Consider the following 9216-nt stretch of genomic DNA (forward strand, 5'->3'; position numbering starts at 1 on the left):
GGGCCATCGGCCTGGATTTCCTGATGGCCGGGTTCTGGAAAAGAGCGACAAACCCACAGCTCCATCACTGAGCTCGGCTGTTGGGGTTTGAGCTAGAGCGGGAACTGGCAGGACCCAGACAAAAGCTCCAGCCCTGTGGGACCCGTCTGCAGAGTTATGCGCCCAGCCCTGTTTGCCAAACGGGAGGGAATCGAGCCCAGCTAGGGAGCAAACAAATGGCCTTTGCAAGAGGCTGTTTGAGCCAACACTGGCGCATGTATCTCACGTCACGGTGTCACCGGGCGATGCTCTGGAACAGCTCCCCACCAAGCCAGTCAGGACTTTAGGGAGCCTCCTCTCCCTTGGAGCAGACTTGTTCGAGGCAAGAAGCTCACACGGCTTCACCGCCTGCGTCTCTCCTTGGAGCATTCAGCATCCTCTGCCCCTCCGTGCGCTTCCCACAGTGAGTCCGCCCCAGCGGAGTCCTGGGGAAGCCACAGGGTCCTGCACCCCCACTTTGCAGTCAGGCGTTAACTCTCAGCCAGCCAGTAACACAGAGGTTGATTCGATGACAGGAACAGGGTCTAAAATAGAGCTTGTAGATACAGTGAACGGGACCCCCTCAGCCGGGTCCATTCTGGGGGGCAGCAAGCCAGACCCCCACGTCTGCCCTCACTTCCCATCCCCAGCCAACTCTAGACTGAAACCCCCTCCAGCCCCTTCTCCTCTGCTCAGCTCCTTTCCCGGCCAGGAGGTCACTTGACCTCTTTGTTCTCCCCCACCTTTAGCATCCCCTTGCAGGGGGGCAGGGCTCTGGCCATTAGTTGCCAGGAGACAGAAGGTCGGCCAGGAACTGCCCCCCGCCCCCCAGTATTCAGAGGAAACATTAAGAACAGCCCCACTTTGTCACACCTCGCCAGCTAGGTGAGTGTGTTGTTGAAGACGTGCCAATCCGAGTATTTATAACTAACGTCGTCAAACATTTGGGTACAAAGTCCACTCCCCTGGGTCATCCCCAGGTTTCACAGATAACGTCTTAAAAGTTGGTTCTTCGGCTTAGAGAAATCAGATCCTAAGCTTCGCGCCAGTAAAGTGTGTCAACACACGAGTTGTCCCATTGACTTCAATGGCATCACAGACATACTTCAGTGATTCACTGGATCAGGACCCTAAGCAGTGGATATTGGTGAAAGTTGGCTTCCCGCTCTGTTCCCAAAAACGGTGCCAGGCCCCCGTTAGTCCCCCAGGCCACCCTGGACCCCACATCTCCCTGAAGTGCAGGGCTGAGGCGGTTGCCCCTATCGGTCCTATGGACCCAATGACGCTGGGTCCAGGGTGGCCTGGGGGATTAGCAGGGGGGCTGGCACCAGCAGCAGCAAGCGACCCAGCCCCAGCCCACCCCTGCTCCGCCCTCTCTCAACCCTCATTCCACCCCTTCCCCCAAGTCCCTGCCCCATCTCGTTCTGTCTTTCGCCCCCTCCCCCAAGCAATGCCGAGCGGGGCGTGCTGGGGCCAGGTGGGTTGCTCACTGCTGCCTGTGCCAGCCCCCCACTGATTGCCCTGGACCCCACGTCTCCCTGAAGAGCAGCCCCCCCCCCCCAAAGCATGGGGCCCAGGGCGCTTGCCCCGGTCTGTCCTATTGACGAGTCAGCTCTGCTTGGATCCCTTCTGGACACCACCAAAAATGAGACAAACCTGGTGCCCATGGGTGGCACATGCGGATGGCAGTCACTGCTGGGGGCGGCGTTGGGGGCATCCCATCCACTTGGTGTAGAGAAGCACCTGAGCGCGGTTTCCTTGCAGGAGAAGCTGAGCCCCAAGGCCAGACTCTGGCACAGTCACTGGGAGGTGACGGACTTGAGCCCCGCAGGCTCGGACTCTAGATGCAGCCCTGGGGAGGTGGGAGTGCCCCCCTGTGCTTCTGCCATGCCAGCGCCTGCGTGGTCTGACTCCCTCCCCCAGGGACGAGACTCAGGTCTCCAGCTCCCCGCCAGCTGGGATGAGAAACTGAGCGAAGGGGGCCTGCAGCCCTTCACCTCCCCACTTAGCGCAGGGCCTGCACGTGCGGTGCCATCATGTCAGGGCAGTGCCCCCCACTAGCCCTGGGCCACCTCCCAGCCTCGTCTCCTGATGCCTGCAGCTCTCCCGGCCCCATCGCATCATGATGCCAAACCACCCTGCTGTGCCCTGAGCAGCACCCCCCATGTTCCGCTCTGGGGCCGGGGCACCTCTGGCCCGGGGGTTCCACCCCTCCCGGGCAGCAGGGCTGCATGATGCAGCCGGCAAGGGGTTGCTCAGCCCTTGTGAAAAGCGCCCCTAGTCCCTTCAGTGCCCACAAAAGGGACAGGCGGACCCCTTGGCTTTTCCAGCCCCCCTGGGAAGGGGGCACAGTGCAGGGAGGGCGTGCCCAGGCAGCAGCTCTGAGGGGAAAGCTCCACCCTGGATCCCTCACACTGGCTCCTCCGGGCGGTCCCTGGAGCTCACCCAGCCCCGGGCTGCCGATCCTGGGAGGAGCCCAATGCAGGAGCCGCAAGGGTTGATCTGAGCTGGAGAGCAGCTGGCCCCAGGCCACGGGCCTCTTGCTAGCTCCAGCCCCATTGTCCTGCTCGCCTCCCATGGGGCTGGGTCTGCAAGGAGATGGGCATCACCTGAGGCCTAATACAACCCAGCCAGCGTCTCCCGGCCCAGGGTGACCCTATTCCCACCCCGCTCTGCTAACAGCTTCTGCGCTGACCCCAGAACTTTCCTGCAGGCCTGGGGCCTTTGGCACCCACTGCTGGGGGAAGAGTAGCCCCGAACTCTGGGTCCCATTCCAACGAGCACCCCTTGCTAGCAGGGCCTGGACCCGGAGCTGCTGGGAGCTCCTCCCCGCCCCCCGCAGGATGGTAGAGCTGAGCCAGGACTCAGGCATTCCTAACCTGGCGCTGCCCGAGCCTGCTGCCGCTTAGCTTTAGCGAGCTGCCCCTACCCCGCCGTGGGGCGAGCGCCGGGCTGCCTGTGGGAACGCACGACTCAGAGCCAGCTCCGGATCAAACAGGGCCTGGCTGTACCCAGAGCATGATCTTCTTCGTGGGTGTCCCTGGGCTCCCAATCCTGCTCTCCACTGTGCCGGGGCCGGCAGGTGCGATCCAGCCCCGGGGCCGGAGAAAAGCAGTGAGCAGAGAGCCCGACAGCGCAGCTCCAAGCTAGGACCCGTGGGGAAGGGGCTGGCAGGGCGTCCGCAGCCTCGGCAAACAGGCCCCCTCTGAGCAGCATCCATGTGCCGCAAGGGCTGTGGGATGTGCCCGGCCACGCAGTGCCACCGAGGAGCTGATGTTTGCGCGGCGCTGCTGATCCTGCAGGTGGCTGGGGGTGTGTGTCAGGGGCGGCTGCCCCCTCCTTCTCCTGTGGCTCTTCAAGAGGCCAAATGGGCCAGCAGCGAGGGAGCAGGACCCAAAGGGACATGAGCCCAAGGCAGCCCTTTGTCCCTAGAGTCCCCCTCCCACCCCTCATGGTTCTCCCAGCTCCTCCCTGCAGGGTTCCAGGACCCACACCCCCTTAGGCCCGGTGGGCAGCACATGTGCTGGCTGGGAGCCCAGGGCTGAGCCTGCTGCTCCCCGTGTTTCATGTCCTGAAAATATCCCGATGCCACTAGATAAATCCCTGACACGCCCCCCCATCCCCAGGGAACACTAATGGGGGGGCTAGGATAGAGGGCTATGAAATCATGACTGGTTTGGAGACAGTGGGGGTCACCCAATGAAATGACTAGGCAGCAGGTATAAAACAAGCACAAGGAATTATTTCTTCACACAACACCCAGTCAATCTGTGGAACTCCTTGCTGGGGGATGTTGTGAAGCCCAAAAGTATAACTGGGTTCAAAACAGAACTAGAGAAGTTCCAGGAGGATGGGTCCATCAATGGCTATTAGCTGAGAGGGGTCACAGCCCCATGCTCTGGGTGTCCCTAAGCCTCTGACCGCCTGAAATTGGGCCTGGACATCAGGGGATGGATCACTCGATAACTGTCCTGGTCTGTTCATTCCCTCTGGGGCACCTGGCATAGGCCACTGTCAGAAGACAGGACACTGGGCTAGATGGACCATTGGTCTGACCTTGTCTGGCCGTTCTTATGTGCCCCGTGCAATGGTGGTGGCCACTCAACTGTTCCCACAGTGAGATCCTAGACTCTGCAGCATCTCACCTCACTGTACCCTGGAGGGCGAGGGCTATTTCCTCTCCAAAGTCCAGTGACTGACTGTGATGCTGCAGTTCTGGCGGGACCCAACTGCTTAAACAGGGCAGTCACAGCCCTAGGCTGGAGTTTTTCCACCTCTACGGCAAACCAAACCAGCCAGACAAAAAGGACTTCGGTCTCACCCCACTGGCTAACCACAAGTCACACAAGCAATTTCCTTAAACACTCCAGTTTCCCAGTATCACCACCAGTGCCACTTGTCCTGGGATGAATGGTTATGAAAACCAACACCCCAATAAAAGAAAATGGTTCTCTCAATCCCAAAGAATCAAGCCCCAGACCCAGGTCAATATACACATCAGATCTTACCCGCAAATCACGCTGTTGCCAATCCTTTAGAATCTAACATCTAAGGGTTTATTCATAAAGGGAAAAAGATAGAGATGAGAGCTGGGATTGGTTACATGGAATCAATTCCATCCAGTGATGGCAAAGTTCTTAGTTCAGGCTTGTAGCAGTGATAGAGTAAACTGCAGGTTCAAATCAAGTGTCTGGAACATCCCCGGCTGGGATGGGTCATGAGTCATAGAATAATAGAATCAAAAGGTTGGAAGGACCTCATGAGGTCATCTAGTCCAACCCCCTGCCAAAGGCAGGACCACTTTCTCTAAATAATCCCAGCCAGGGTGCGGTCTAGCCGGACCTTAAATAGCTTTGTGCAGAGCTTCAGTTTGTAGCAAAGTCCCCCCAGAGGTAGGAAGCAGGAAGGAACACCAGAAGGAGATGAGGCATCAGTCTTATATAGGCTCTTCCAGGTGTAAGAACCTCTTTGTTCTTACTGTGGAAAGTTACAGCAAACTGGAGTCTGGAGTCACATGGGCAAGTCCCTGCACTTTGCTGAGTTACAAGTCGTATCTGCCTCCTCTCAATGGGTCGATTGTGTAGCTGATGGTCCTTAATGGGCCATCAAACAGGCTAAGCAGAGCTAACACTAACTTGTCTGGGGTGTCTCTCAGTACCACAGCACAAATTTGAAATACAGACAGGATAGAGCCAATACTCATAACTTCAACTACAAAATGATACACACATATAGACACCATAATCATAACCAGCAACCCATAATCTGGTCTTAGACACCTTATCTGACCCCCTTTACATAAGATTTGGTGCCACTACAGGACCTTGGTTGCAACCATGTTCTATATGGTCCCAGTTTATATCAATAATGTCACACTGACCACAGCAGAACCACCTCCCCCAGCACAAGAAACCATCCCAGCTGAGCTTGCCAGACCCAGCTCACCCACCGCCCTTGGCTGAATTCAGAGATCCCGGCATGGAGCTCCCCTGGAAGCCCAGGGGCAGAAATCTCCTTTGTAGCAGCACCCAACCCACACTCCCAGCCCAATCATGGAGGCGTGTCTCTCCCGTTCCCCAGTGCCTGGGCCAGTGCTGCCTTCATCTCCATCCCAGGGCCCATGTTAACCCTGCTTGGCCATTCCAGAGTGGGCGACAGGGAGGCGCTTTCAGGAGCACGTGTTTTGGCTTGGGGGCAAGACCTCGCCTCTTGGCTCGCCAGCCAGGTCTGAGCACCTGCAGCACTGCAAGCCGAGAGGCCTTTACCTCTCAGCGCTCCAGGAATAACAGTCGGGTGGCAACTCGAACCGCAAGGAGGCCACGTCCCTCTTTGGCATTTGCCATGACGATGCCAAATAACTCCCTTAGCTGGCGTTAAGAGGCTGATATCCTTCCTTGTCTCAGAAATAGCTCATTACTGTAGAGTCTGGCTCACATCCAGGGCCCCGATGTGCCAGCTGCTGCACAGGTAACCCACACACCTCCTGGGTGTGGTGTGTGTCCCAGCTAGTGACACCCAGACCACTTAGAGAGATTGATGAGTCTGGTCTACACCCTTAGCTAACAGCCTCTTGGGTATTTGCTCATAGAATCATAGAATATCAGGGTTGGAAGGGACCTCAGGAGGTATCTAGTCCAACTCCCTGCTCAAAGCAGGACCAATCCCCAGACAGATTTTTCCCCAGATCCCTAAATGGCCTCCTCAAAGATTGAACTCACAACCCTGGGTTTAGCAGGCCAATGCTCAAACCACTGAAGCTCCTGCACTGAGGTCCTAGGGTCGATCCTACCCACCGATGCCTGGGGTCTGTGGGCATTACACACAGCCAGAGTGAGAGCCAGTCCCTGCCCCAGAGTCTTGACAATCTAACTAGCCCAGGCGGATGCAGGCAGGAATATCACTGCAATTAAATAGCTGGAACTGAGGCCGGCCTGGATCCACAGAGAGATTTAGGCTCATTGACTTCAGTGGGAGTTAGGCCCTTAAATACCTTTGAGGATCTGGGCCCAGGGAATTGAATAGAACGTAGATCTCCTGAGTCCCAATCCAGTGCTTTAGCCACAGCCCAGTTCTCTCGTAAGCCTCTCCTGTGATCCAGCCACTAGCGAGAAGGCTGTCAGACTCTCAACCAGTGGGGAATAGCCAGGCTGCCCCCCAGCGGGCCCCGTACAGAGCTGACAGGGGAGTTGAGCCTCTCTGCCCAGATCTACCCCCTGCAGTTGGTGCCAGGTGTGGTTTTGTGGCCTGGGAACTCATTTCATGGCCAGTCTGTGACAGGAGGCTGTGGGGCCACGCAGTGCCCAGCCAGGGGAGCCGTGGCACCATCAGTGGGTGCAGTGACCTGCTTTGCAGGGCACAGGGCCACGTCTCCATGCCACACAGGGCAGCTGGTGGGCTGTGCCTGTGGGGATGTGGCCCCGGGGATGCCAGTTGCACTCACACAGCCCGGTTTGTTGGCAGGCCCTTGTATTCCGTGGCTGCATCACTGGGCTCTGGGAGGGAGGGGGGGAGCTAGCTATTTCCAGTGGGGCCAAGTTGTAAGAAACTTGCAGGCTGGGATTTGGTGTGTGTGGGGGGGGACTGCAAGCTTAACATGCTGCAGTGGGTGCTGCAAATTTGAGCGGTGCAGCAACCCTGTGCGTGACCAGGTCACAACGTCACGCTCTGTGTGTGTGTGTGTGTGTAACAACCAAGAGAAGATGGTTGACTTTGTAAGTAGTGACTGTTCAGTTTGGCGACCAATCTTTTACTGCCCTTTTGCGTGTTCTGCATTACAGGTGGTGTAGTTATTTTTTGCTGCGTTTCGTGATGCGTAACGCAAGATATGGAAACCGCTCCATTGCAAGTGATGACTTGCCAGATAGTGATAGAGGGACTTGTTTGAATCCCACAAAGGCGCTAGGAAATTATTTGCATGTTCCCCCCCACCCCCCGTGTGTTTGAACAGATGCTGGGAATCCATCTGGAAAGCAGGGATCCAATAGCAAGCCCTGGCGAGTTTGTTTGTGTGTTTGTGTGTGGTACGTGAACTGACCGCACCAAACCCACAACTTAAACAAATCGTGGCCACAACTTCTGAACCCCCCCAAATTGCTACTTCCTCACAGGGTTCCCCTGGGGAATCCCGGAGGGCCTCTTCACTAGCTCAGTTACTCTATGATTTCAAGAGCATCTGTTAAAGGGAACAAAGGCTTTACTAGAGATTCCCATTGTGGTGTACTGAAAACTGTGTCAAAATTACAGGCTGTCACACTTTAAATCCTAAGGTTTTTTCCTAGCCCAGCTTGCAGGTGAGGGGGCTCTGCAGGGAAGCCTGCAATCCAGTTTTAGAAGTCAGTCTGCAGAGAGCCAGCCTAAAGGAAGGTGGGGTGAATTGTGCCTCTCTTGGGGAGCAGCCTGCTTTGTCTCTCTCTGGTTTGGGGTTCTTGTGCGTTAGCAATCTGGATTCTATGAAATAAAGTAAAGTGACATCAAACCCTTCCAGCTGGAGTGTTTTGATGTTTTCATCTAACTTCTTTGTGTGCTGTGAATGTAACATCATCGCCAACCGGAGAGCAGGTCACGGTTGTTTGATGAGGGGCTCACACACGACTCCTCTAGGTGCTGTGTTGGGAAGCTGTCCCCTGTCCCTGCTACTGCCCATGGAGCTCACCCAGGCTTAGGCTTAAACACTCCCCTCTGTGTCTGCACCAGGTGCTGCTGCTGGTGGTGGTGGGGGTATTCAGATGATGACGTGTTAATTACAACATGTCAGTTCACACAGCTCATGTTCCTGGTGCAGACCCAGTGGTGGGGAGATGGGAAAGGCCTGGCTGGTTTCCTGGCGCTTGGGGGGAAGGGGTTGGCACAAGTGGTGGTGGGGATTGCAGGAGTGGTATTTGGCGGGTGGGTGTTTAATTCGCACTCCCCCATGTAAACACAGGAAGGACTAAGGCCAGCTCTGGAGTCAGACTCTGTTCAGTGCACGAGGGACAGGGAAGAGACATGTCCCTGGCCAAGCGACCAGGGCCCTGGCTCTGAGTCAGTCATCCCTGGCCATCCTCCTCAGGATTCGGAAGGGCCCATCACCCCGGGATCGGGGCTGTCCGTTGCGACCGCTCCATAACGTGTTTGTGGGTGACACCCACGTACTTTTTGCAGGGGAAAGCTTTTTCTCAGGGAACCAGCCTGCCCAGCTAACGCACCTCCACTGGGTGCGTCTCCGAGAATGACAGGCAGCGCTGGTGTGGCCGTGTTGGGCCCAGGATAGTCCAGAAAGGAGATCTTTTCCCTACGCCTGCTCGCCAGGCAGTGAAATGGTTAACTCCAGTGCCTTTCACGCTGGCATCATTAGGGCAAGAGTTGCCACCCAGAATCAGTTCACACTCTCAGATGTGGCTGGCTTCCAGGACCAGCACTTGCATATTTTGGAAGGTTTCTTTGCCCCCAGCAGGGCTCCAAGCAAAGTTATTTCTCCCCACGGCAACCCCCCGGTTCTTATCTAGCACCTTCTACTGGCTGAGCTCAGAGTGCTTTGCCATGGTGGGCGGGAGCATTATCCCCCTATTGCAGGGGGGAAACTGAGGCACGGAGGGGCGTGACCTGTCTAAGGTCACCCAGCTGGCTAATGACAGAGCTGGGACTAGAACCTGGGATCGACCGTCGGTCCTGAAGACTCCGGGTCACCGAGCCCCTGCCCGGCTGTCTGCTGCCCGCTCT

This window comes from Chelonoidis abingdonii, chromosome 23 (genome assembly GCF_003597395.2).
Source record: "Chelonoidis abingdonii isolate Lonesome George chromosome 23, CheloAbing_2.0, whole genome shotgun sequence".
Lineage (NCBI taxonomy): Eukaryota > Metazoa > Chordata > Testudines > Testudinidae > Chelonoidis > Chelonoidis abingdonii.